The sequence below is a fragment of the Larus michahellis genome, chromosome 4 (assembly GCF_964199755.1).
Source record: "Larus michahellis chromosome 4, bLarMic1.1, whole genome shotgun sequence".
Taxonomy (NCBI): domain Eukaryota; kingdom Metazoa; phylum Chordata; class Aves; order Charadriiformes; family Laridae; genus Larus; species Larus michahellis.
In genome coordinates, this window is record NC_133899.1 from 2,208,685 (window position 1) to 2,236,390 (window position 27,706).

General features: G+C 55.4%; 1 protein-coding gene across 3 annotated transcripts in view; it reads right to left on the reverse strand.

Annotated features, from left to right (window-relative positions):
• ZNF469 (zinc finger protein 469) overlaps positions 1–27,706 on the reverse strand; it is a 162,820-nt gene that overhangs the window by 29,995 nt on the left and 105,119 nt on the right. For all 3 annotated transcript variants that reach the window (XM_074582720.1, XM_074582721.1, XM_074582718.1), the window contains one exon: positions 21,425–21,473. The gene's annotated coding sequence lies outside the window, so the exon portion shown is untranslated. The remainder of the gene's footprint in view (positions 1–21,424; positions 21,474–27,706) is intronic.

Here is a 27,706-nt window from a genome sequence, read left to right on the forward strand (position 1 = left end):
GATTTATCCAGCCCTGGTACCAGAAGGAGGGATGCGTGGGGAGACCTGGAGCACATCTCCGGTGTTGGCAGCCCGGCCAGGGCTACGTTGACCCCGTCAGAGGTGGAAAACACGAGTGGGACCTGGCATCTTCTGCAGGAAAGCTCTAGGTTGACGGCACTGCCAGAAGGAGGGATGATAATACTCAAGTTGCAGCTTTTGAGGCATTCTGAAAGTGGGAGCAGATCTGGGGAGAATAACGAGGGGAGCTTTGTGTTTCCATGGGGTCTCCTCCAAGCCTCTCCCCAGCCATTCTCGGGCAAGGCCCTTTAAAATGAACAGGCATGGCGATTAAACTCTCACGTTTCATCATTCCAATCCTAGAAGTATATATAATGTTTAGCAGTGGGCAAACGGGGCCGGGCATCCTCCCGTTGCAAAGGCTGAGATGCCCAATGCACCCGACGCTGTGAGTCCTCTGCTCCCCACACCGCAGCGGTGGCAGGGGCTTTGCCGGAGCAGCCGGACACATCTCCTGCACCATGCGGGAAGGCGGCTCCTCTTGTTTTCACAGCTGATGTCAAGTCTGGAGAGGCTGCCACGGAGCTATGCCGGGGAGGAAACGTGGCAGAGGGTCGGCCGGCAGCTGTGGCCACCGCTGCCTGCACCTGGGCTTGTCTCGGACCCACCCCGATGGGGAGGCTCCTGGATCTGCAGCCCAGGGGGGTGCGGAGGAGGCTTTCCAGGAACAAGCTGCTGCTCCGAAGCCCTGACGAGCTCTGTGTGCTTGGAAGCACGGGAAGAACAGCGGCGTCTCTGGGGGATGCTCTAGCAAGATGAGCCATTGACGTCTTGCAAAGCGCTTCAGAAGCTGCCTGCAGGATCACTCGCTGGAAGGTGCTGGGGGAATGTAGAGGACCGGCGAGACCCTGGTCTTGTCCCCATGATGTCCTCGGTCCGCGTTTCCCTGGGCTGTGTGGCACGCAGAGCCTGCGAGGGAGGGTACTCGGAGGTGGGGATGGAGAACGTGCAGTGGGGAGCCTGGGTGCAGCCGGCAGCGGGGACACGGGGAGAGCTGTGTGGACAGCCACGAAGGGCGAGATGTCCCAGCAAAGCCCAGAGATGTGCAACCACCCCAGGCCATGGCAGCAGGAAGGACACTGCTCCCGGAAAAAAACTGGCTCCAGAGAAAGGCCAGAGAGCCCCTTACCTTCCTTCCTTCAACGATCTGCTCTCAATAAAGTAACCAGCAAAAGGAAATATATATCTCTCTCTATAAGGAGACTGTCTGGGAGTCCCTTCATTGCACCCTGCCGTCGAACGCCTCCCAGAAGTCTGCGGAGAGCTCGGCCGAACCCAACACACGTCTGTCCCCAGCAGCCAGTGTCACAGTGCAACTGCCATCGGCTTGTCCCCCTCTGCAAAAACAACAGGCGAAGAAAGAGCACTTTTGTTTCTTCCTCCTCTATTGACACAGCTGGGAGGGCTGGAGCCGGGGGAGGTTCCTCCTCCGGAGGGCCAAGAGCCTCCGCACACTCGCTTTGTAGCTCAGGCGCCGCTGGAAGAGGCAAAGCTCCTTCGTCTACCTCACACAGGCTTGGTGGGCACAGCCAGAGCATCCCTTGGCCCGCGCCGAGGCCCTGCGGAAGGTGGCAGTGGGGAAAGACGTCACCCCAGCTGCTCCCGGTGGGTCCCCTCAGAGCTGGCATCTCCGGGAGGGATCGTTCCTGTGATGAAGGTGATGTTCAACCCCGGAGCTGCAGCTGCCGGCACCGAGCTGTGCAAACCGAGTCCACCCGAGCCGCCAATCACTCTTCCCACACCCATCCGCATCCAAGCCGGGATGCTCCTATAATCCCAGGGGATCTGCACCAGGGGCCGTGCCGTACCGAGCTCCCTGCACACACAAACCGCTGGCCTTCATCTTCCCCTTTGCCTTCCCCTTCCCCAATCCTCCCGTCTCGGTTGGACATGGTGCAACGCTGGCACAGACAGACCCAGCGGCCGAGGCGGCATGTGCCCGCGGGCGAGCCCGGCTCCTCGGCCAGCCCTGTGCCACTCTGCTTTCAAATATGAAGGCACCAACCCCTCCTCTCCCTCCCATTTCTGTTGAAGAACTCACTGCGCTGGCTTTTGCAGATGTCCAGCGCAGAGATTTTATTGCCATTTACTCTAAGCTCCCCAGTCAGTACTGTAATGACGTGTGGAAGGGATTAATTAATAAACCATAGAGAGGAGCTATATGTTTCCCCGTAAATAAGCCCTCAGGTGTTGCTGTATGCACACTTGCAAAATCTGCAATTAGCTGGGGTCTGGGGAAGGACCCGCTCCAATCTCTTTGGGCAGAACGTGCTCTCCAAGCCAAACTCGGGGCCTCATCCAGCCAACATTTGAGAGCACGAAGCATCCTGTTTCACTGCGCCTGGCGAGCATCACCTCCAAGGATCCCCCTCCCTGGATTTTGCCCGTGACTCGCATGGAGCCGGGGCTGAATCCGGCCGCCTGGCCATCGCATGATCGGTGGGTTTCCTCTTTTTTGCCTCCGGGCTCCGAGGCAAGAGACAAATGCAAAGCATTCCTTTATCTCCCTGCCTCTACCGAACGACAGGCAAAGCAATAAAATGCGTTTTTTTATAGAGCTGTAAATTTAATTTCCTTTTAAACCATTTGCTTCCACTTATAACTCAATGGAAAGCCTGCGCTGCTGGCAAAGCTGCAGCATCCCTGTCCTGCCATCAATGTATAGAAGCAGAGGGCTGCAGTTTTTGGATGAGCTTAAAAGTTGATGGAAGGGAAGATGGGGAAGAGAGGAAAATTCTTAGGGCATTAAGGGTCTATTTTCCATCTTCCTTGTGGAGCTTACTCAAGGGAAGAGCTTGAGCTGCTTTAATGGGGGTACAATTAAAGCTGTCTCTGTCTGCAGGACAAAAGTTCAGCCCCAGACGTCTCTGTGAAGCTGAGGACGCTGGTTCGGAGCGGGAGACAAACCATGATTTTCTGGCCTGAAAAACCACAGGGGCCTTCAGATTTGTCGCTAAGAAGCAAGAAGCAGCAGCATGGGCTCATGCACGTGTCCGGCGTCCTTACACCATCAGGAAACCAGAGGGAATTTTCCCAGCGAGCGAGGCAATGGCACCGGGATCAGCCACCCTCAGTGTGGGACATCAACCCCGGCACGAAGTGGCGGGTGTTGGGTTGATTCTCTGGAGGAGACCCGTCCTTCAGCAGGACATCGATCAGGGCAGAGCCCACTGCTCGGCCGCCCCTCCTGGGAGCTCCTCGTTAGCGTGTCCCCTGATGGGGCTGATGGGAAGCAAACGAAGGGCTGCTATGGAGTGACGGTCCCTGGTGAGGGATGCACGGTGGCCCTGGAAGTCTGGGGCACCCATCACTCACTCAGCTGTGGGTCTACCATGCCAGGGACCTGGATCTGGACCACTCCTCTCCTCCAAACCCACTCCAGCCTTTGCACAGGAGGGGTTTACAGTCTGCACCCGCAGCAGCTGCCATGCTGGGAAGGAGCAGGACCCACGGATGGTGCTTGCTGCCCGACCCTCACACCTCACCCCAAGGCTCCGCACATCCTCCACCAGTGCCCAGAGCTGGCGCCAAGCCTTGGAATCTGCTTTTTGTCTCCTGCCCAAAGAGGGCGGCCGTGTCCCCATCACCTACCTGGCACCTGAGGACTTCCCTGCCCTAGTTGGGCTCCTCGTGAGCTCCAGACATGCGGAGCTGCCCAGTGTGGCAAATCCCAAAGGCTGGAGAGGCCATTCCCGATTGTCCTGGGCAGATCCTCCTGCGCTCGTGCTCATCCCGTGCCACTCGAAGGTGGCAGGCTGCTTACCAGGTGCTGGATCTGCGGGAGAAGGGAGCAACTCGTCTCAGCGGGGAACGACTACACGGGGATGCTGGAGACGGTCTCCAAGCCACCACTGCAGGGACTTCATCCTGCTACCCTGGGGTATCGAGTCCAAAGTACCAGACCTATCTGGGAGAAGCTCTGATGGGAGAAGCTGTTCCAGAAAGCCAGGGCAGGGGTTTAGAAAGAGCCCCCTCATCCGGCTGGGAGGAGGATGCTGTGGTGGGGTTCACAGGGGACTCTCACCAAAGCCTGCAGCCCTGCCAGGGGACAGCAAGGGGAAAGCAAGCACCCACACGTACTGCTCTCCCTCCTGCCTGCAGTCTGCCCTCTCGCTGCTGGTGCTGCCAGGCCGGGGAGGGCTGCGTGCCCCAGCTGCCAAAACCCGAGAGGTGCCACGTGCCAAGGGACGCAGGCCACCTTCTCCCCTGCCTTACAGCCTATCGATCTCTGAGCTCGACTTTTTATCCTGCTTTTTTAATTGAGTGATGAGGAACGAGGACAAAAAGGCTCAAGACAGATCCCTGGGGGCTCTCACAGTGACTCTACCGCTGCCTGTACCAGAGTTCACATCCAAGTCCTCCTCTCCTGCTCATCACCTCCCCCAGGGATGCTCACCAGGTTGGCACAGGTTCTCTGGCCACGCTTCGGGGTACCTGCCCACAGCCCAACACCCAGCGCCCTCCTCACCCCATGCTGGGGGAAGAGCTGCTTGCAAACACCTTCAAATCTCTCCTCCCTGCTCTCCGAACCTGCAACATTTCAGGTAATATTCAGGTTGTTTTGGGGGATAGAGACACACACACCCCACCCCGCTCTATGCCACACCTCAGCACAACATGCCCTGGACCACCAAAAAAATATAAGGATATAAATAAGCAATAACAGTTACACTTTAAGCCTGGCTTAAGGCATTGCACAAATCAAGCTCGATTCATCCCCATGTCCCAGGAGGTGGCTGTGTGACCCACGGCTTGTGGGTGCTGCTCGTTAGTGATACGGGACTCGTTTGCAAACTGACGGGAGCCCACCCCTGTTAATCTGCTACAGGTGAGCAGAGCTCCCAGCACCAGCAGCTCGAGGCTGCTCCTGCCCCGGAGCCTTTTGCTGCTGCTTTGGGAGAGCTTCGTGCTGTTGCTTCCAGCTGCATCCATTGCACCTCCAAGACAAGAGGTGAAGGTGCCTTTTCGGGGTGAAATTTTTGGGCAGGCAGCCGTGTGAGCAAAGCAGAAAGGAGTTTCACAATGACCCAGACGAGTGCAACCCTGAAAACATCATCCCAACGTCCAGGCCATGCAGTTTCTCCGGAATCAGGACGTGACCCGTTTCCACTGCCCCAGGTCACAGTGGCAAGGCCAGATGTTCAAAATAGCAGTGCAGCATCCAAATCTTACCCAGGCCACAGCCCTGGGCTCCCTGAAGCATTAAATCTCTCTAAGCAGGCTAGGAGCTATGATCTCGTCTCTTCGGCGGGCTCCCAACCCGGGGTGCGAGCGGTCCCGGCTGAGCCCTTGGACATCCCTCGGTGGCCACAGTCCCCAAATCTGAAATCGGGGTGATCCGTACCAAAGCTGCGCCTGGTGCTGAAGGTTTAAAACCCCCAGAAGTTTAAAGCACGACGTGAAACCCACTTCAAAGAGCTGCAGCTTCCTACTTGATAACATCAGGAGTCTGGATCAAAGGCTGCATCCTAGGAAGTCCAGCAAGGGAAGGGAAAATAAAATCACTTCCTCTAGAGCATTCCTTGCTGCTGAAAATCAGCTGCTGGTTTAGGAAAATTAGACCATCGCTTTAAAATTATAGATGATGCTGAAGCGTGCTTCTCTAATGGCTTTGGAAACTGCTTTGCTAGCAGAGGGAAGGGGTGGCAGCGGGTCTCCGGTGCTGTTTGAATGTGGTCTTGCACGTCAGGGTACCTCCAGCTCTGCCCCGTGTGGGGACGCGGCTCCCGGCTTCTCCCATCCCGAAGGGGACAGGAGCGCAGGGGAAGGCTGCAAGCACAGCCCGGGATGGAGCAGGCAGCTGGGGACAGAGGGGCACTGAGCCACGCATGGGGAGCCATGACCCAGCACGGGATGTCCCTGGCAGCTCCCAGGGTCAGGAGCATCCCGTGCCCCCAGTGCCTCTCGGCAGCTGGAGGCAGATATTCCTCTTTTTCAGGCTGCTTCCATGCCAGCTACAGGCACGGCCGTGGTCTTTGCAATCCTCCCTGCTTTTAAGTGTTCCCAGTTGGCTGGTCCCTGCTGGGTTTGATATCAGCACTCTGGTATGCCGGCGCCGGGATCTGGACTTTGCTGGAAGCCACCCCAGAGAACAGCCTCATCTCATCCTCCAGCTCCGATAATAAGGTGAGAGTGAGCAAACCTCACGCGGCTGGGAGTTCCTCGCCCGGGGCACCGAGCGAGGCTGGGATCTCCAGCTGGGGGATGCCCGAAAGCCACCACCACGTGTGGATGGAGAACAAGGTGTCACCCCGGGATGCCCTCGTCCCTGCTCGCCCGGCGCTAGCCCTGCAGGACAACACAGCATGCAGGGAACTCTGCCCATGGCTCCTCCAAAAGCACTTGGTCCTGCGTGGCTACCCAGGGAAAGGGACAGGGTGCCACCTCCTCTGTGGCTCTCACATGGCCAGACTGGCATTTCCTAATGCATTTTGCAGGACAGTGACCGTCTCAGCCCGCTGGGAACCTCAAAGTTCCAAGAAACGTCAGCAAAATGACCCCGTGCAATAAAAAGTCAAAATCAACTAAGACAAGAAGCAGCCATGGGCAGCGCTGGTGCCCTGAGCTGACTCTGGGAAGAGGTTTTCCTCCTGGCTTTGCAAACGCCATCGCTGAGAGTCAGGGTGAAAACAGACCGCCCGTTTCATAGAGCTGCCTCTGACCGCCCCACGTTGAAACAACCCCGTTTCACCCACCAGCGAAACCCCACGGACCCTGCAGAAGCTCACGACCGCCCCATGCCGGGTGCTGCCCGAGCCCTGTGCCGCGTGGGTGGGCTTTGCACCGGCTGGTCGGAGCCGACCCGCTGGCACCAGCAACCACGTGCGACTCCGGAGGTGTATGGGATGCTCAGAGCCACCCTGTGCCACCCAGTGCTGCCAACAGCATGGAGAAAGGGTGCTGGGGACAAATCGGGGGGGCAGGTGTGCCGCAACAGCATGCGCCATGTGCACACACCACCGATCATTGCTGAGAACCCTCCTGCAAATCTGCAAATCCATCCTTCCCTCTGCCCTAACGCTCTGGGATGCATTTTCCAGATCCCCATCCCAAGTGGAGCTGCAGCAGAGCCCAGACCCGGGTGGGCTACGGCTCCTCCTCGCCCTCCTGCCCCTCATTTCACATCCCGCAACAGGGAGGGACAGCGGATCCTTTCTCTGCCCTCCGCCTCCGCAATGATTAGTGCCTTTCAGGAACGGTGTTTTTTTATTTTTTTTTTTTTATTTTTTTTTTTGGCTAGCCGGTCCCAGACGAATAGCTCTGGGCAGAAGCGAGCAGACAGCATCCCCTGTATTCCACCCTTCATATGAAAACCAGATGCCACGAGTACGGTTACAAATCAAAGCTGACAGGGGGACGAGAGGTTTACTTAGGAATTGAGAGAGGGCACGAAACCTTTCAAAGGGGGCTACCGTGCAGCCCCTCGGCGCACAAACCCCGAATTGTACCAACCCTCCCTCCGCCCCGTGCCACGGAGCCCGAAAAACACCGGTAATCATCCCCTTCCGTGTTATTCCTGCTTTCCACTGGCTTTTCTAGAAATGATAACTGGATAAGGAGTTGTTACCTGGGGAGCCTTTTATTTTTGTTAGTTTTAACTCATCGCTGCTTGCATTTATACAGCTGGTTGGGATGGCGCGGGGCACGGCCGAGCCTGGAAGCAAAGCCATGCTCAGAGGGCGAGGCGGTGGCAGCATCCCGACGGGTACCGCGCTCTAATGAACTGTCAGCTTGCGGAGGGGGAGCTGATGAAACGACCGGGCTAATGTCCAGCGACAGCCGCGATTTTCTAATCCATCCGAGAAATAAATAGGAGCCGCGTGGAATAAAAGCAGAGTTCAAGCCCGGCCCTCGCCGGGGCACTCGCCGTGAAACAAAACGTCAGGTTTTATAAATGACCTTTTCATGTAAGTCCCCGGTGAGGCCTGGGAGGAAGCGGGGGGCGGCTGCCCAGGGAATTGCTTCGAGAGCTGCAAAGTCAGGAGGCTGGTGCTGCATGTGGCCGAGGCCTCGGTGGGGTGGGATCGGGGCTGGGAAGAGCGGCAGGGAGATGATCTCCGGTCTGCCCGGCCAGAGGACCGTACCGTCCCGTGCATCTCCCACGTCTGCGGCACGCATCAGGGGGTGCATCTCCCCCATCTGCAGCACGCATCAGGGGGTGCATCTCCTCCATCTGCAGCACGCATCAGGGGGTGCATCTCCTCCATCTGCACCATGCATCAGGGCATGCATCTCCCCCATCTGCAGCACGCATCAGGGGGTGCATCTCCTCCATCTGCAGCACGCATCAGGGCATGCATCTCCTCCATCTGCACCATGCATCAGGGCATGCATCTCCCCCATCTGCAGCATGCATCAGGGGGTGCATCTCCTCCATCTGCAGCACGCATCAGGGGGTGCATCTCCTCCATCTGCACCATGCATCAGGGCATGCATCTCCCCCATCTGCAGCATGCATCAGGGGGTGCATCTCCTCCATCTGCAGCACGCATCAGGGCATGCATCTCCTCCATCTGCACCATGCATCAGGGCATGCATCTCCCCCATCTGCAGCATGCATCAGGGGGTGCATCTCCTCCATCTGCAGCACGCATCAGGGGGTGCATCTCCCCCATCTGCAGCACGCATCAGGGGGTGCATCTCCTCCATCTGCAGCACGCATCAGGGGGTGCATCTCCTCCATCTGCACCATGCATCAGGGCATGCATCTCCCCCATCTGCAGCACGCATCAGGGGGTGCATCTCCTCCATCTGCACCGTGCATCAGAGGGTGCATCTCCCCCATCTGTAGCACGCATCAGGGGGTGCATCTCCCCCATCTGCACCGTGCATCAGAGGGTGCATCTCCCCCATCTGCAGCACGCATCAGGGGGTGCATCTCCTCCATCTGCACCATGCATCAGGGCATGCATCTCCCCCATCTGCAGCACGCATCAGGGGGTGCATCTCCTCCATCTGCACCGTGCATCAGAGGGTGCATCTCCCCCATCTGCAGCACGCATCAGGGGGTGCAGCTCCTCCATCTGCACCATGCATCAGGGCATGCATCTCCCCCATCTGCAGCACACATCGGGGCGTGCAGCTCCCTTTTAATTCCAGAGCTAAAAAGTCCCAGCTTAGACCTGTCATGGGTGAACAGGGCCACGACCTCGATTTCCGATGCTGAGTAATGCTCAGATGTGCCGTTCCTGGCCTCCAAGGTTTATCCAGCCGGACCAAGAAGCCATCCCGGCTGGGATGCAGGGCTGCACTGAAATATTCTCCGCAAGCTGAGCGCTCCCGTCGCTGATGCCACCGTCTCGGGGCTGCTCGTGCAAAGCCTGGTGGCTTTTGATGCCGCAAAATTTCCTGGTTCGCTCCTCCTGCGAGCCAGGGCTGCCGGCAGCGATACCCTGACAGCCACGGGAGGGATGTTATATTGCAAAATCCGCTGGGATGCAGACCGGATCCGTGCTGTGTGAGCCCTGTAACCATCCCAAGGACCTCGCTGTGAACTTGGGGTTGTGAAACTCCCCCTGGATGGGAATGTCGGCCGGGGAGCTCCGTCTGTCCGGCTTGTGCATCTCCCAGGAAGGATTTCTCTCTACTGGAAAAAGAGATTTTTCAGAGCAACCTGCCCCTGCCTCCTGACAGCCCTCGCTGCCGTCCCAGCCCAGGCAACATTTCAGCTCGGGTAGTTGAAAGGATTGCTGCAAACAGTTGGCAGCAAAGATTGCTCGGACTGTGGAAGTGCTTTGGGATGAAAAGTATGTGATAAATTAAGATTACTACTCTTCCCTCTGATCAGCCAGTCACTGGTTTCCAGCGCGGCGCTGGCCAGAAAAGCCTCACCGAGGGATTCTGGCCTCACCCCGAGAGCTTGCGGTTGAATGAAAGCACATATTTTACACCAGCATCCAGAGTCCGCTTCAGGCTCTTGAAGTGACAGAGAATTCACCACAGCTTTCGTAATCTCTTCCCAAATTAATTATCCCTGCTTCTCAAAACCTTCCCCGCTTGACTTGCTCAACCCGCAGCTTCGGCGGCGGAGCCAGGGATGCCGCAGCGTGTGCGATGGGAGAAGCTCTGCCACCAGGTACCTTCCCTCCGGGCAGGTATATTGAACTAGATTCTTACATTTTTTGCACCAAAACTGGACTTAAAGCTCGTCCCTAAGCTCTCGGCATCATCGCTCCCAGGGGAGCACCGTGACAGGCCCTGGGCTCATCGCCCTGGCTCATGTGTGACCCGGGGACTTCGCCGTCGGAGATTTGCTGCGGGTTACTGCTGTGCCAACCTGCAGAGCACCCACACGCACCCGCAGCACCGCTTTACGCTGCTTCCAAAGCAAAAAAAAACGATCCCCAAGAGTGAAAAGCAGCGAACCCAAGGAAGCGATCCCTCCAGGATGCTCCGGGAAACACACACCTTGCTCACAACTCCTTGTTTGCAATTGCCTTCCTCGCAATTCCTCAGACCCCACCTGCCACGGGACCCCCTGCATTTATAAAGTGCTCGAGAGCCTTATCAGACCAGCGTGCCAGGCTCAGCCAAACCTTCAACACTTCCCCACCAGCCAGAGCTGCAAAGTCCTCAAAAACGATATCAAAGTCAACTCGGCAGAAAAACCTGCTGATTTCTTGCAAAATTCAGAGCAGCCGACAGCCGGAGGGGCTTTGGACTTCCATTCAGAGGGTGAAGAAGCCCCGGGGTGAGAAGCAGTGTCCCCTGCGCGGCGGCAGGCAGGGACCCGGCATCGCTCCCCGGCGTCCAGCACTGGTGCCAGCGCAGCTGGGGAACGCGAGGTTGGGACCTGCTCTCGTCCTGAGCAGGTTCCAAGGCAACAAAAAGCCAGTGCTTGACCCCAACCCTCGCACTGACAGCTAGAACTTCACCTCCTCGGGAGGAGGTTCTCCAGCTGCGGTGTGCGCAGGTGAAATCAGGCTTGAACGAGTATAAATAATACAGCAGATGCAAAACGCGGTGACGAGCTCTGCAAGGCCATGCTGGGTGGCTGCCTGGCCTTATGCCTGTGCCCCCATCAAGCTGATGGAAAAGCAACCCGTACGAGATCTGCCAGGCACCGTATGGGCACCCAATTTGCTGCCCTGATGCTGGCCGGGGCAGCCGGTCCCCTCTGCTGTGGCACAGTAAACGGCAATCAAATGCTTCCCCGGGCACCGAAACATGTTCAGAAGGACTTTATTTGAAACAAACCACTGGTCATCGTGGAAATGCTATTGGGAAGCACACCACTTGCTGCACTGCTAGAGCTGGGAGGAGAATATTACGGAAAAAGGGTTTATTACCCCAAAACGCAGGTGTGAGCCACCAGAGCTATTCAGCGATTAGTGTTAGCTGAGAAGACGGACAAAAAAAGCCCCGATTTTCCATTTCAAGAGCGGTGCTCCACCACTAAATTTAACTTCTTTTTTTTTTTCTAATTTCCGAGAGGATGCCAATGGGATGGATGAAACCCCGCACACACAGAACTGGTGTTGGTTCCTCCACTGGTAGCACCTTGTGCCGCGCTCGGCCGCGCTGCCCGTCTCACCCTAATCCCTGCACCCTCCGGAGAGAGCCAGCACCGCGGGGCTGCACCACCAAGGATGGGCTCCGCGGCACGTCCCGGCAGCACAACGCCACGGTGTTGGGCAGTTTCACCGGGGAGATGTGGGAATCCTCCCTGTCACCATCTCCCTCCCGCGCCTCTGAACGCCGGCCAAGGAAAACACCATTGTGTTGGGAGCAGACAAGGAGCCGGTGCCAGCGAGGTCCAAACAGCCGGCTCATTGTGTCCCTCCGGCTGCTGGCTTAGCTCGGGGTTAAGTCAGCCTAAGTGTGGAGCTTTTCACTTCGAGCCTTCATTAACGTATAAAGGAAATGAGAAACATTACACGGTAGGGCTGGTTTGCATGGAAGGCAAACGTGGAGAAGGAAAATAATCCTCCTTCCCCAACACGATGATCCAGCAGTGAGCAATGGCCCAAAACGGGCGTAGGGCTGCTGTGAAACATGGGATGGGAGCGATGCTCCAGCTGCCGGTCTCACCTGTGGCCAGTCTATCCTTCCAGTCCATTCCCTCCATCCAGTATCCCGTCCCCCAGGTCGCCGAGACGCACAGGCAGGGTTTGGGGGTGCTCCCACCCTAGTGTGCTCCTTCGACTCCCCTTTATTAATCCATTTGCTGAAAAACAGGCATTCCACACTGGGCAACTAACCCAGCCCTTCTAGTGTGTCCTCCGGGGCCTTTTCCTGCTTCAGAGGGGTGGAAAGGGACACACGAAGCATGGGCTGGGACACTGGGACCGTGGCAGGCCAGGGCAGAGGGGATGGCTCCTGACGGGCTCCCCTTTCAGCTTCATCTCACAAATCACCTGAAATGAGGTCATTTTAGTCCAGCCGCTCGGGGCTGCGTGAACTCCCTGAGACCTCTTCCAACAGCTTCGCGAGCTTTGCCAGCCCAAGCTGCCTCCTGGGTATTCCCTGCAGATTCTACAAGCTCTTTTAGAGAGATAAGAGCGAGTGCATCCTCGGCATCCTCACGTCTCTCCTGTCAGGTTAGACACCAGGTTTTTAGTGAAACCCACGGTCTGGAGGTTTGAAGCACCCACCTCTCCCTGCTTCCATTCTCGGAGCAGCGTGGACTCTCCGATGGCTGCTCTGAGGTGCCTGAATCCCCACTCCGGTTGGGAGCTGCTTGTCCTTGGACCCAGCCAGCCTCATCCAGGAAAACATCTCCCAGCCCTGCTCGCTCCGCTCCATTCGATGTCCTTTTTCCACACCCCCTGGCAGCTGTGACAGCCCCGGCCCCTCCGCATGGACGCCTGCGCCGGCTTCTCCCATTCCCGTTGCCTCGGCAGGGTCGCGTGCGGGCACCGGGAGCCCACAGGTGTGAAGCACCACGCGTGCCACCGTCAGACTGTCAATAAAGCAGAACTTCCCAGACCCTTGTTTTGGTTTCAACAAAGATAAAACATCAACATTTTTAGGCAGAGAGGGACGGCCGGATAGCCTGACCTGTCAACATCCAGAATGGAAAACACGCTCGTCGAGTACTCAGGATGAGGTTCTAATTACTCCCCACATACCAGCCTGCATAAATACAGCAGAGCAGTCCAAGAAAAGCACACTTCCGACATGAAGAGCTTTTCCCGGAGTTAAACGCAGTCTCCTTTGCCCTGGGAGCCCGGTTTCATCTCTAGTAGGTAGCAATTTGCTTCTGCTGGGTTTGCAGGGCTTTATGGAGGAATTTCTCCATGGAAGAAAGGAGCAGCACCCTCTACGGTGATGGGAACGGCGATGCTGCGGGACACAACCTGGGATGGGAGCATCTGAATGGTGCTGGTGTGGCCCTGTGGGTCTTGGGGACACTGGTCACACTGATCCCGAAGTACTGGCGGATGCTGCAGGCATGGCTTTGCTGCTGGGAAAGCCGAAGAGGGGAGAGATCTGATGACTTATATCATGGCACTAGTCAAACTCCCTCATCTTCATCAACAGCTTCCAGGTTCCCACACGCCCATCAGGCATGACAGGGCAAAGAGATGCTACCCCACGAAAATGCAACAAATTCACCTGAAGCAAATCCTTAGCTCCTGGCCCCACATCCTGGCTCCTCAGAGACACGGTTTCTGCTTCCTCGCATTAAGAAACCCCCTCTTTAAAACTTCCACCTTGACTTTGGGCAACCTGCCCTCTCTGGGCTGGCTCCAGGGAAACAGCAGTTGCCTAAACCCCATGGTAAATAAGTGCCTCCTGCCTTCCCAAGTGTCATGGCTTAACCCCAGCCAGCAAGTAGGACCGTGCAGCCGCTCACTCCCTCCCTCCTTGGTGGGATGGGGGAGAGAATCAGAAGAAAAAAAGTGAGAAAAAACTTGTGGGTTGAGATAAAGACGGTTTAATAGGTAGAGCAAAAGCCATGCATGCACAAGCAAAGCAAAACGAGGAATTCATTCCCTGCTCCCCGTCGGCTGGCAGGGGTTCAGCCATCCCCAGGAAAGCAGGGCTCCATCACGCACAACAGTTACTTGGGAAGACAAACGCCATCGCTCTGAACATCCTCCCCTTCCTTCTTCTTCCCCAGCTTTATATACTGAGCATGATGTCACATGGTGTGGAACATCCCTTTGGCCAGTTGGGGTCAGCTGGCCCGGCCGTGTCCCCTCCCAGCTTCTTGCGCCCTCCCAGCCTGCTCACTGGTGGGGTGGTGTGAGGAGCAGAAAAGGCCTTGACTACCTAGCAACAACCGCCGGTGTGCTATCAACACTATTTCCCATCCCAAATCCAACACGTAGCACTACAGCAGCTGCTAGCAAGAAAGTTAACTCCATCCCAACTGAAACCATGACACCGAGCATGGCAGCGGCACTGCCGAGGGAGGGTGAGGAAGGGATAAGGATGCTCCAAGCCAGGGCACGTCAATGCTGCTGGGTGGATTTGTGCTTCTCTCAGTTAATGACCATGAGAACTGGGCCCTCAGCTCCAGACCTCCTCTTGCCCACTCTGTATTACGGTTTCTGTGTCGCCAATGGGCATGGGAGAAAATAAACTCAGTCGACGCTTAGAAAAAAGTCCAGGGGAGCAGAATTCCTTGTTTTAGAGTAAAAAGACTCTAAAGCACAGCTGGCCCCGCCACCAGCTCTGAGGACACTTGACCACAAGCAGGATCAAGGCTGGGCTGAAGGGTCAGGAGACTCCTGAGAAGCCAGAAGGGTACCAGCAGACACTGAAACAGAGTGGGAGGACAGACCTGAACCAGTGCTGCTTCACTTTCCCCTCCAGCCTTTTCCTTGCCATGGATATTCCAGTTATGACTTCCCAGATGACAAACCGCTGCCTCCCAAATGGCATGTAAGGCCATGGGGGGGCGTCAGCTCAGGTGGGAACTTCCACCGTGTTTCCCAAACACCCTCCAGGGGCATTGCCTGGCAGCTGCAGCCTTGCCATCTCCCGGTTTGCAATGCCCATAAAAAAAAAGCCCAAGAGAGGAAATAGAGAGCTGCAGATCCATGCCACACGCGGACGCCCTTCGGGAGGGTCCCGGGGGAGCGGCAGCAGGCGCGGGAGCAGGCGAGCAGGCAGCGGGGCTGGCTGGGCTGTTTGAAGCCCCACGTGGGGGACCTGCCCTCTGCAATCCATTTAGCACTTGGCACCGCTCAGAGGGCTATTTTTAAAAGGTATGCAACTGTCCCAGAAACCCAACTTTGAAGTGTGGTTCAAGGCTTTGTTGTTGTGAAAAGAAAGGGCTTTTTAACGTTTGTAATTAAATGCAAACAGGAGTGAGTTATTGGACCGGAGCCGGCCAAGGCAGGTCAGCTCCGCTCTATCCATCGGGGCTGGATCTTGTCCCGCTCCGGTTTCACAGAACGCCTGATAGACCACTGGCCTTCTCTCCGCTCTGTAAAATGCTGCGGTTTGCTGTCAATTAGAAAAATTTGTTTCCTGGCCACTGATAAGTACCAGGAGAGCAGAGAGTTCCTTCCCATCCTCTGCAGCCCGGCGCTGGCGTGTGCAGGCCATTCCCCCGGGCTGGGTGAGGCGAGCAGGGGACTTGGTTGAAGGCAGGGCCAGTGGCGACCCCCGGCAGCGGTTGCCGTGGGCCTCAGGTGGGAGGATGCTCTGAACCCCCTCTGCATCCTCTCCATGTGCATCCCTTCTCCTCCTCCTCTCCCTCCAAAGAGTCCAGGCTTTTCAGGGTCCGTGCTTTCGGCCAACTTTCTGCGTGTGCTGGGGGTAGGTGATTCCTGATCCAGGGAGAGCCGAGGAGAGGCAATACCAGCCAGCTGGTGCCAAACGACCCCATCAGCACTGCCCAAACACCTCTGGGCTGGCAGGAGACGTCGATAGGAGCAGTTCTCTCGGCTGCAGGGTTTCAGACGTGGCAGGCAGAGCCACGAAGCTGCTTTAGCTTATCATCCCGCCCCGGCTGTATGGGACCGGAGAGCGGCCTTTCCCCCTTGCAGGGCTACCGAGTGTCTCCATCTCCGAGCCTGCAGCCAGTCCTTCCTCCGGGGAGTCCAGACTGCCATGGCACGGTCCAGCTAAGAAGAAACACTAACGCACGGTGCGACGCAGGGGGAAACAGAGGGGTCCCTTTACACTTGCCTCCCAGCGAGGTATTTTGGAGGTGTTGCCGAGCGGGAAGCCCCGGGCCAGCACCCAGTGTTATTGCAGCCTGGTTTTAACCTGGGCTGGGGCAGGAAGGTGCTAATTAAACATGACAGCTTGACAGGAAGGGGCGTTAAATAATTCCTGCCACCCCGTTTGTCCGGGCAGCTCCGCGCGGCCACGGGGAGGGGGCAGGCGGTTTCCCTTAATTAAAAAGCAGCAGATCCAAACCAAAAATAGATCAGGCTCCTTTTTTTTTTTTTTTTTTTTTTTTTAAGGGGATGCTGATGGTCGCCTGCGGCTGCATTTTTCACATGCCTTCTGGAGGAGATCTCTATCGATGTATGCGGAGGATGAGCTGGTTTGGGTCCCGCAGTTCGCCATGCGCTGCACCCGGGGACACGACCAAAGGACACGCTCCTTCCCATGGGCTCCAGCAGCCTGGAACACTGGGGCCGAGCTGGTGGATAATGCAGGGATGGAAAAGACCTCACCGGCACGCAAAGCCACGAGAGGGGAAGGAGAGGGTGCCAGGTGGATTTCAGAGCGCTGCCTGGAAGGCAGGTGGGCAGGCAACAAGGGTTGGCACGGGGGAAGCCAGGCTTGCATGGAGGCCAAAACGCAGTGCAAATACCTGGCTGCCGCCCTGCCAGCGCCCGGCACTCCTGTGCCGCGCTCCCGACCCCGCTCCCTGCCAGCCGGCCCTGCCAAGTCAGGAACAGGTGACCATTAAATGTGTTTAAACCCAAAGATTAAAAAAACAGATTAAAAACCAAAAGAAAACACAGGGGACAGCATGATCACTAGCCCTTCCCTGCTGGATTTCGTTCCTACGTTTGCAGGACCCCGGAGGAAAGAGGGATGTGCGTTGTCGTAGAGCAGAATGCACACTCCTGCATCCTGCTGCCTGGTGGAGAGGGATGCCAGCGACCTTGCGAGCATGGGAATAGTGAGAAGAGGTCAGACCTCAGGCCATTTTGTCTGTCCCCCTGTCTCTGAGAGCATCCCATAGTGAAGGATGGGGGAACAGCCCCAAGAGGGACCCTGCCCATAGGGATGCTGGCTCTGGTCATCATTAACTACAGCCCTAAAGCTCCAGGTTGAATATTCCCTTCTGAACTGGAGTTGTGACAAATCTGGATGGTTTTCTCAGACATAAACGCCCTGTCCTTTCCTGAGATACATCAAGTTCTTGGTTCCAGCCTCTTCCACCAGTGGCTTCATCCACAGGCTCTTTGCTCCAAGGTCTTTGAGGGCTATAAATAAGCAGAGACACTGGATCCCAGTACCCTCAGGCGATGCTCCAAAGGGAGATCCCCGCTTTCACGTGCCTGATGGGTATTACCCTGGAAAACTTATGCCACGCATGCAGGCAGGTGGGGGTGCCCCGGCTGCCCAGGGTGTGAGAGACCCAGATCTTCCCTCCCAGCCATCCTGCCACGCCGCACGAGCCGGCTTTCCCCAAATCCTGGCCCAGGTTCACCAAACCTGGGGTTGGACACTGCTTCTTCCAGCTCCTCCGGGATGCGGAGAGACCGTGGCAGGGGTGGCACAGGGATTCCTGGTGTCACGGGGGATGCTGCTAAACGGCTTGTGGACCATTACCCTTCGCTGGGCTGCAGTGTGGCTTTAAAACAAGCAGCACCTCAGCAATGATTGCCGTAGGGGCTCCGGCCAGGCAGCAGCTGGGATTCGTAGGGGACCAGGCAAACTCCAAACAACTTGGCGGTGTCTCCCGGGGCTCACGGCTGCGATGCGGTTTCCTCCGTACAGCGCACAGAGTCTTGGCTTTGTTCGCGCTAACAGAAAGGCGAGGGCAGGCTCAGGCTTCCCGGGAAGCCACATCCACACGAGTAGGTGTTAAGCGATGAGGAACACCATCGGCCGTCCCCTCCATGAGTCATCCAGCCTCCTCTCCCCAGCCCTTCGGCAGAAGGGAGCGGAGCATCCCTTCCCATGCTGGAGCGGGAATTTAAACTGGGAAATCCTTTCACTTGATCCAAGCGGACGATGGAGAGACGGAGGCTGGCACAAATGTGTTGGCGAGCCAAGGCCATGCTCCCTGCAAGTTATTCCTTGGCAACCCAAATTTAATTTCGCTTACGTGGGTGTAAATGAGACCTAACCCCACCAGGGCCGATGCTGTTGCTCCCCATACATCGGCGGATCTGGGTTGAGGAATTAAAAGCTGGATTGCAGCCTGAGGTGAGCTTCTGCAAAATGAATGCCCAGCAGTCAGGCGCAGATACCTTCAGGGGTTGATTCCCAGCTACATTAAGGCCCCTTTATGCTCCTCTGGCCACGTAAAGAGGTCTCTAAGTGAGTGTAAATTAAATTTAAGTTCCTTTTGCTTCCTTTTTAAGGCCCCTTTATGCTTCCAGCGAGGGGTAAAGGAGCCTTAGTGTGACTGTGAGGCGGGCGGGCTTCCCTGCCAGGCGCAGGCAGGTGAGAGCCCCTCCTGTGCTGCCTGCAGTCGCCCATAAAGCAGGCTCAGTGGCTTTATGGGGTGTGATGGGGGACAACGTCCCGGGGACATCGGGGACACATCAAGACGACCCACATCAAGACATCCCATGTCCATGCATGGCCAAGGCCTCCTTTCCAAGGACTGGGACGTGAATTTTAAATGCCCAGGAGATATTTTTCCCCACACAGGTGAAGCCATTTCCCCACGTACCCTGGCGGACTTACAACACCGGTGACTCTCTTCTGCCGGAGAGCATTTTCCCTGCACCAGCCTGGTTAGGATGTCTCCCTCCAAAGCTGTTGGCTGGCGCTGGTGTGCAGCCAGTTCTTGCCTTTATCCCAAACTATAACTGTGTGTGTATGGTGCAATTCCTGCCATTACTGCTTATACAAGGTTTGCTGACCGCGAGAGCGACGCTGCAAGGGTACGGGATGGTAGAGCATGGGTGTGATGCGCTGTGACGCCGGCACCTTGACGGAAGTTAACCGCATCCTCATCCTCTCCCTCCAGGCACGAGGACTGACGATACATCTCGGCCTTCTGCACAACCCCACAAGCCACTCTTTGACCCCTGTCCTGCAAGTTGCCCACGAACAACTATGACAAATACATTCAACTCATCCCAAGATCCGTCTGTCCCCACGGCACCTCTGTGTCAGCGCACCTTGCACAGCCGAAACCCCAGCCCGGTAAGGTCCCAGCTGGGGGAACCACCTCTCCCAAGCGCTCGGGTGCCAAAACCATCCCTCCTTATGGAGTTGCCAGGTCGTTTTGCACTGCCAGGCCCAGGTTCCCAAAGCCACTCAGCCCCGAAGGAGTTAACGGAGCAGAGCGCGACTCAGATTCCTCCACCTAACCCTCCAAAGTCCCCGTATAACCAGACTTGGCACTTTGAGAAAGCTCCACAAATCCAGAGGCTAAAACGCGCTGCCTTCCGTTCGTTCGTCAAGAGAAGGCAAGTCCCAGCTAATTGAGGAAACAGAGCCTTCCCCCAGCCCCCTTCCAGGCTGCTTATTTATTTAGGGGCTTTTTCCCCCCCTCTTTTTCCTTTTTTTTTTTTTTTTTTTGGTTCTCCCCAGAGCAAACATTAGGAAAAGAAAGTGCAAATTAATTTGGTGGGGCACGGCTGCAATTTATGATGCTCCCCAGCTGGCGAGAGTTTTTAACCCCATCGGTGCCCTGGCGCCGGTGGGTGCGGACACGCCGCTGCCCCGGGGGCACAGCATCCTCCCGGGGCCAGCATCCTCCCGGGCCCCCCCGACACGGGGAGGCTTTCCCCATCGCCACTGCCCCGTTCCTCCGCTCCCCAGGCAGGCAGACTGAAACGGCAGCAGGAAGGCAAAGGGAAACGGTAGCAGATGACTTTCCCCCCCTAAATCTCAGGTTTTTTCCTTAAATCTAACTTTTATCCCTAAATCTCAGTTTTCCTCCCCTTTTCCCTTGTCTTGTTGCTGCCGAAGGTTTCCCGAATGTACAGTAGGTTTTTTTGTAGTTTTTTTAATTTTATTTTATTTTTTTTTTTATTTTTTTAAACTCCCTCTAACTACTGCACACAATTCAAAGGAAATCTGGGAAACCGAATTCTCAGCTCTCCAAAGCAGCAAATGGAAAGTCACTTAAAGGGACTTCTGCCTTAAAGCGGCAGCAGCGCTTTTCTGCGGCGGCGGCGAAAAGGGGTTAATTCCCCCCCGCCGACCCTCCCCTCCAAAAAAAAAAAAAAAAAAAAAAAAGGCAACACGACGGGGCTGAGCCCTCCGCACCGCCGGGCGGGGACAGTGCAGCGGGCTCGGGCCACCCCAGGTGACAGCTCGTTCGCGACCCCGCTCCTTTGGTCGCCGGTCCCCGCCGAGGTCGTCCGTGTCCCCCCCTCCCCGGGGCCGGCGGGAGCGCTCCCGGGGGGATGCGCATCCCGGGAGCGGGGTGGCGGGGAGCAAACGGGTGGGGAGATGCCAGCACCCCACGGTGTCCCTGCGTGTCCCCCGCCCTCTGCCACGCACACGGTGCTCCCAGGTTGGTGGGGGGGGCGCTCCGTAAATCCACCCGGAGGCAGCGCACCGGCAGAAGGGTTAAAGGCGGGGGGGGGAAGAGAAAAAAAGGAGAAGGAGGAAAGGAAGGACCGACATCAAAGGCAACTTCTCTGCTCAGCAGATGAGCAGATCTATCCTCACTTCATATTTTTTGCAGCTGAAGTCGGGGTGGGGTGGGGGGAGCTGGATTAACTCTTTATCTCCTGGGGGGTCCCCCCGCCGGGGCAGAGGCGACACTTTCCCGGGAGAGGTGGGATCACTGCAGCCGATGACAGGAGGAAAGCGGAGCCCGGGTTTCCAGGAGGGGGTACCGGGAGCAGCCCCCAGCCCAAGGAGGGGGGCTCCTGGCATCGCCAGCTGCAAACCGGGGACAGCTTTAGCCTCGGGGGAGGGAAAGGGGATGGCAATGATTTTTCTTTTAAAGTTCTGGGATGACACAAATAGCCCAAATACTTTGCAGCAAAGGAGCATCATTTTTTAACTCTGACAAACCTCACTGAGTCATTGAATGAGCAAGAACGGGGAAGGGGGGGGGAGGAAAGTTGTGTTAAAGGGAACTTTGCAGAGCAAAAACTCGGGAGCCTTCAGCAAGGCGGATTACCGAGGGGAACAAACCCTAGGAAATCACTGGAGCGGAGGTATGAAACCCCCAACACTGACATGTGGCAAACAGCACATTCTCCTTTCCCCCCCCCCCCCGACCCGTCCTTCGACCAAACAAAAATAATATTTACATGACATCAGGGAGCAAGCCTTAAATGACAAAAGGGTGTTTACTCACCTCATTATAAGTCGGCCGGAGGGGAAGGCTGCATTCTCCTCGGCGAGGGCTGAAAAATTAAAAAGTCGGGAAATTAAGAGCTGCCGTCTGGCCCTGTGCAGTTCCTCCGTAATCTGTGTATAAAAAGAGAAGTCTTCATTACTGACCACAGGCACGGAGCTGCGCTGCTCACGCCCCCTCCGCGCCGCACCAGCCAGTAGCACACAGAAGTTGGGCTACGGGAGAAGGAGACAAGCTGAGCGGAGACTATAATGATTTATCTGCACCTCTGGTGGGGGGGGGAAAGGGATAGAAGGGGAGTGGGGGGGGAAAAGCTTCGCTCCGAATATAACACGGGAGGAAAAGCGAGTCTTGTAGTTGCAGAAGGGTGACAGACGCCGGGATGTGCCAAGTCCCTAAGGACAAAAAAACCACACACCTCTTTAATCAGCCCTTTAGCCAAAGCCTTAATTAAAAAAGCTGCTACAAAATATCAGATAATGGATTGCATTTTCAGGCCTCTCTGGAAAACCAGCTCATATGGCAATGTTTCTAAACTCCTGCCAGAGCAGGGAAAGCTGCCAGTTTTAGGTTACAATATCAAAGGCACGCATCCTCTCCACCAGCAGCCCCGCTCCCAGTTACACCGGAGTAAATCCAGAGCCACCTCGCGCTGCCTTGGAGGCATCTGGGGCTGATTTGCAGTGGGGCAGGATCAGGCCCTGCCCTGGCAAAGTGCTGGTGCCTGCAGCACCGCCGCTGCAAGGAGAATTTGTCCTCTTCCCCCCCCCCACTCCAGTCTGCGACCAGGTCTGCTCATGTCAAAAAAAAAAAAAAAAAAAAAAGCAGCATTCTCCCAATTTCCCATTATCCCAAGGATAAAAGGCCGAGAGGATTATCTGCTTTGCTGTCCTCTGTAATATTTGAAACCCCGCTCTGAGGTCAATATGGCTTTCCATAGCCCGGGACCCATTGACATTTTTCACGTTGCGACGATTATTCCTGGAGCTCCGTAAAGCGTAGAGAACGAGTCGTCGTCTAATCTCGGCAATCAAGTGGAATTGCAATAAAAACCCCTGGACTGGACGCCGTCCAAGCAGCTCCGAACGCAGCAGCCCCTGGACGAGCACATGCTTATTTACAGCAACGACTGCAAACTGCCTTTGAGAAGTCAGTTTGGCTTTTGCGGACAGCAATGGCGGGGCTACACCAACTTTTGACGTTTTTTGCAATAAAGCTTGCGTGGGTTTGAATTACCCGTATTTAACATCTCCTCCTTTTGCTATTTTTCAGCCCCAGAAGTGAACAAACATTTCTTGGCACCACTGGGTTACGGCTGTGCCCTGCGCCGCTGTTTCGCGTGGCATGGACAACCTCCCATCCATGGTTCTGCTCTCATGACGTCCACTACCCTATGGAAACACGGTATATAATAATACACACCAGCTTGGATTGAAAGCTCTCCAAAGGCCTGTGCAATTTCAGCAAAGGCCTATTTTGATGAAAAACAGAGTTAAAGGGCTAAAACCCGCTGCTTTTGCCCGGCTTGCCTCCAGCCTGCCCCACTGAGCCTGAACGCGGCTCCCCACGGGTGAATTGGTCCAGGCTGATGGGAATGCGCTGCCCGGTGCTGCCCGTTTGTTCCCAGCATCCCGGCTCCCCCCATCACCCTCCCAGCGCTGCCAAGGCTTCCACACCGGCCCGACTTTTGCCTTCTGTTTTTTGCAGATCTTTCCTTGGGGGAAAACACCCCAAACCATCCTCTGCACAGCAGGTCACTCCCCTGCGGCCGCGGCGTGCTGTATTCCAGCAAGCAGGGTACCAGCGCGCCGCCCTTCGCCACCCATTCGGCGAATATCACCGCGAAACGTTACACGCACATCCAGGAGGAGGGATGAAGGAGGAAAAAGGCTCATTTTAGCTAATGAGGTAAATCCAGAGGAACTTCCCCAAAGCCAAGGGAGCTACTACGGGCTGAGCCCGGTCTACCAGCAAGCTGGCTCTGGCTCCCGGTCACGGATTTTTTTAGAAGACTCATTTACAGGGCAAAACAATGAATTTTAAAATACATGCTGTATTCATAGATTTGTTTTGAACACACTAAGATGAAACCACTTATACAATTGCCACAGAGCAAACATCTCATTATGCACAATAAAAGAAAAATTTCGTTTTGTCCCCCCCCCCCCGCCCCAGTTCTGTGCTTTTTGCCTCGGCCAAGACATTTCTCATGTAACATAAATCAAACCCAGGTGCATCTTTCTGCATGAAGCACTTTGCTAATAAACGTTGCTTAAAATACATATATGACTGCATTAAAATAAAACCCAGCCCATCATTTGGAGGACTCAGCATTGCCTTTCTGACCCAGGAATAGTGTTTTTTCCCCCCAGGTGGTGATGACCCCATCGGCATTTGATGCATCAGATATCAGGATCGAAGCGCCCCGTTTCTCCTCACACTGGGTTTCTTCTGTGATACCTGACTCATGTCCAAATTTCCTAGAAATCAGGTGGGCTCAAAGTTGTTCTTATCTTATACACAAGAAAATGATGTTTTCAACCAAGTACAGCTGGCCGCAAGCTTATTTTTAATGGGATGAGATTGTAAGTGTACATTAATTATATATTATTAATATACCGCAGTGTTAGTTCATACAGAAGATTTTTCCCCTGCTTTACCCCCTTTTAGCCAAAGACACTCAGCGTCTTGCTGTTGCAGGCCAGGCAATTTGCAGGACCACTGCCGTGACCTGCTGCAATGAGGCGGGTCAGGATCCGGCGTTGTAGCTTCTCCGCTCCATCAGGATGTACCCTGTGTTTGCACGAGTGACGGGGTGAAAATAGACTTTGGTCTGACCATAGGATGCATCAAGGATGTCTGATCCTGATCTGAATCCACAACTCCGACCTGCACAGCTTTGGAGTGCGCAGGCTGGCCAAGCACTTCCATGAGATGATCCCAAGGAAGGTGCTGAGGACCCAACCTCAGAGAGAAGCCAGAAGCTGATTCATGGCCAGGAACTTTGCAGGCAGCATCGCTCAGCTTTCCATCTGCTTGTTCTTTATTTCAGGTTCCTCAAAACCACAATCCAAGCGACTACCGGCTAGAAATCAGAGACCAGGTATGGGAGATTGTCCCTTCACCAACCCATCAGGAGTGTCAATGCAAAACCACGCTGCAGACCCGGCTGCAAGGACTCATGAGACATTTTTGAACGGTGGCTCCAGACTGGGCAATCCAGCCAGGTAGCAGTGAAGCACGTGGTCTGCTTCATGGTAAGGGAAGGTTGAGCAGCCATGAACGCTTTTGATTTCAATGGGGTTTGCAAGGCAGATTGCAAACCCCCAGCCCACAGCAGTTACTGTTGTCATTAAAAGTGTATTTGTGGGGTCACGCTGCCTATGGGACAGAAGAAGCCAACACCATTCCCACCACATCTGGGTTTGCAGGAAACAAGACAAGCCATGGGGAACATCTACGGTGTCCTGGGCACCAGAAAGGGTCACCACCACTAGCAAAGAGATGGCACCTCTCCAACTCCCTTTTCTACTTGGGTGCTCATCACCTGGGGTCCCCACCACAAGCCCTTACATTTACGTCCTTCCATGGAGAGAGGACAACCATCAGCATCAGATGCAGGGGGTGATCCAAAGGCAGCAGCACCGTGAGACTCAGGGACGGCACCTCCAAAGAGCCTGTCTGGCCTCAGAAGGCTTCCATCAAACGTGATGAATCACCCAGAACTCTGAGCTACTCGTGAAGCCTCCAAGAATGGCAACTGAAGATATAAATCAGTGATCAGGAAACTTAAATTCACCCTAGATGAGTCCCCACTACCAAGAGTAATTGCAAAGGGCCAAAAAACCAAATAAGGTTCCACATCGCAGTGGGCGACAGATGGTCGATGTGGAGCTAACATTTTGCTATAAATTTCTGTTGAAAAGCCTGTCCCTTTCCCATTGAAAAAACTCATCGAAAGTTAATTTGCTTCACCAGCTCATCCATAAAAGCGGCAGCTCAGTAAGAGAGCTGCGCCAGGGCCGCGGGCTGATCTCATCTCGAGGGTGGCAGAGGGGGCTGCGAAAGCCACGGCTGCTCCAAAGTGCCTTGCTCTTCCTTCCCAAAGCAAATTCCCTCATCGTAACCCTTCTGTGACCCTTCGTGTCCCAGCACGGATTTCCTAGAAACTAATTTTCTCGCTCTCCTCCTCTAATCTTGCTCTGGTAAAGGCTTGCTGAATAGCTCGACTCCCAAAAGAAAAGCTGACATCAACCGAAACCGCCTTCTGCCTAGGGAGACCCGCTCCCGTCCATCCCACGTCTGCCGCGGGTTTCTTCTGTCCATCTTAAATCAAATAAAAGATATGGACCGGCTGCTGAGACTGGGGTCAACGTCCCCTCCTCGTCGAACGCTCAGACGGGTGCGGAGGGCAAAGGCTAGTGCAAGGACGGCCATGTGGCTTCAGCTACGGTACTTAAGACGCTCGTGCATACTATGCTGCAGTCCTCATGGGCATCCCCGGAGCGCTGCCGTGCCTTGGGTGCAGCCAAATAGGCACCGGCAGATCCCAAAGCATCTTCTGAGAGGTCCCCAGGGTGGGCAGTGCCTGTCCTGCCTGCGGCTCCCCTGCCACCTTCCAGAAAAGGCTGCAAACTCATCCCCGGGATGGGTGGAAACGAGCTGTGCTCAGGGAAACTGAGGCACGGGGCAGCACTTAGAATTGCTTTTACAGAAAAATAAAAAACAAAAAAAAAAGCCCAAACCCCAAAGATTTTGGTTCTCTTGCTCTGCAGACCTCCCGGCAAACAGCAGGAGCGCGCGCGGGGCAGGTATTTGCACAGCCCTTATGCTAATAGGGTTGTAGCATCTCTTCCCAGCCCTTCGCAGCCATTCAATCTGGGAATCCTGCTAATGAAAGGAAAACAGAGAGGAGCTGCGGAGCAGAGGCCCAGGGTGTGGTAACTCTAGAAGGCAGCAGAGGAGGGATGAATGAAACCTTTCACTGTGGTCCAGAGGAGCCAGTGGCACACAGGCTTGAGGAATTCGAGAGCTCTGCACACCAAAGCGGGCTGAGAACACGTTCCGTGGGACGCGGAGACACAACTTTCCTTTAATTAGCGGGCAGGGAGGACGATGGAGGAGCTGCAAGAGGGGGGACGCGCCGTGCTGGATGCAGACACCCCACGGGGGAAACATAATATGTGTATCAGCAGTTAGAAAGGGGACGAAGGAGGCCGGCTTCCCAAACGCTGAAAAGCTGTCCTTATTTTTTCCTGTAATTATGTCTCTAAGGGATCACTAACATTTACATTTTTGTAGGAGCTGTATAGTTTATTCACAGCCCCGCTCAGCAAAAGGCCCCGCTAATAAATAGACTTATTGAGGCTCGCACTTCTATACATTATGCTACATCCCCACTCAGACAACCAGCCTATTTTACCCTGCTCTATATTGTGAACAAATTATTCTCCTCTCCGGCGTGGCGCGCTCCCACCCAGCCACGCGCCCCGCGCGCCCCCAGCTGAGCCATGAATGGCCGCAGTGTACGGAGCCGCTTGCTCCCCCGCCTCTCAAAGCGCTCGCAGAAGGGGGGGAAAAGGGAAAAAAAAAAAAAAAAAAAAAAAAAGCCCCAAAGAAAAAGGACGGGGTATAAAGATTCCTTCACACACTCTGCCTGGGATTATTTCACCTCCTCATTCCTTCCCCCCCCACCCCCGCCTCCACCTCCTCCCCCAGCCCCTTTTTCCCACTCCAAAAATAAATATATAAGGAAAAAGCAGAGGAAATGATTCCTTAATGCTTCGGCACAAAAATCCTGTGGCCTCGTGCCCCGTTGTCTTCCTCCTGCGGCCAGAACAAACTCTTTTCTCCTGCCCCTCATTGGGAGAGATTACTACGGGGAAATGTTTTCCCTCCCACACTCTCAGCTGGCTTGGAATTATTTATATGAAACGTATCTGGAAGCTTCTCCCCAGCCCAAGCAGTGCTGGGTACCTCCAGGCCATGGGCGAAAGCCTGGGCAAGGCTGGTAAGAGCCGTAACCTGCTCTCATACGTAAAATGAGCTGGGGAGGTCTCAGTCCTCTCCTATATGGCCTGTGTCCACGCCATGAAATCACTCTGTGCACCGGAGGGTTTGGGGAACGGGGCCATCCCCGGCTCACCCCTGCACCGCGCCCGTCCCACTACACGAATGCAGGAATTATCCCAGTCCGCTCTTTCATTTTTATTACTTTTTCTCAGAGCCAACATCATTTTCTTTGACCTTTTTTCCCTCCTCGCCCTGTGCATTCCTGCCCGC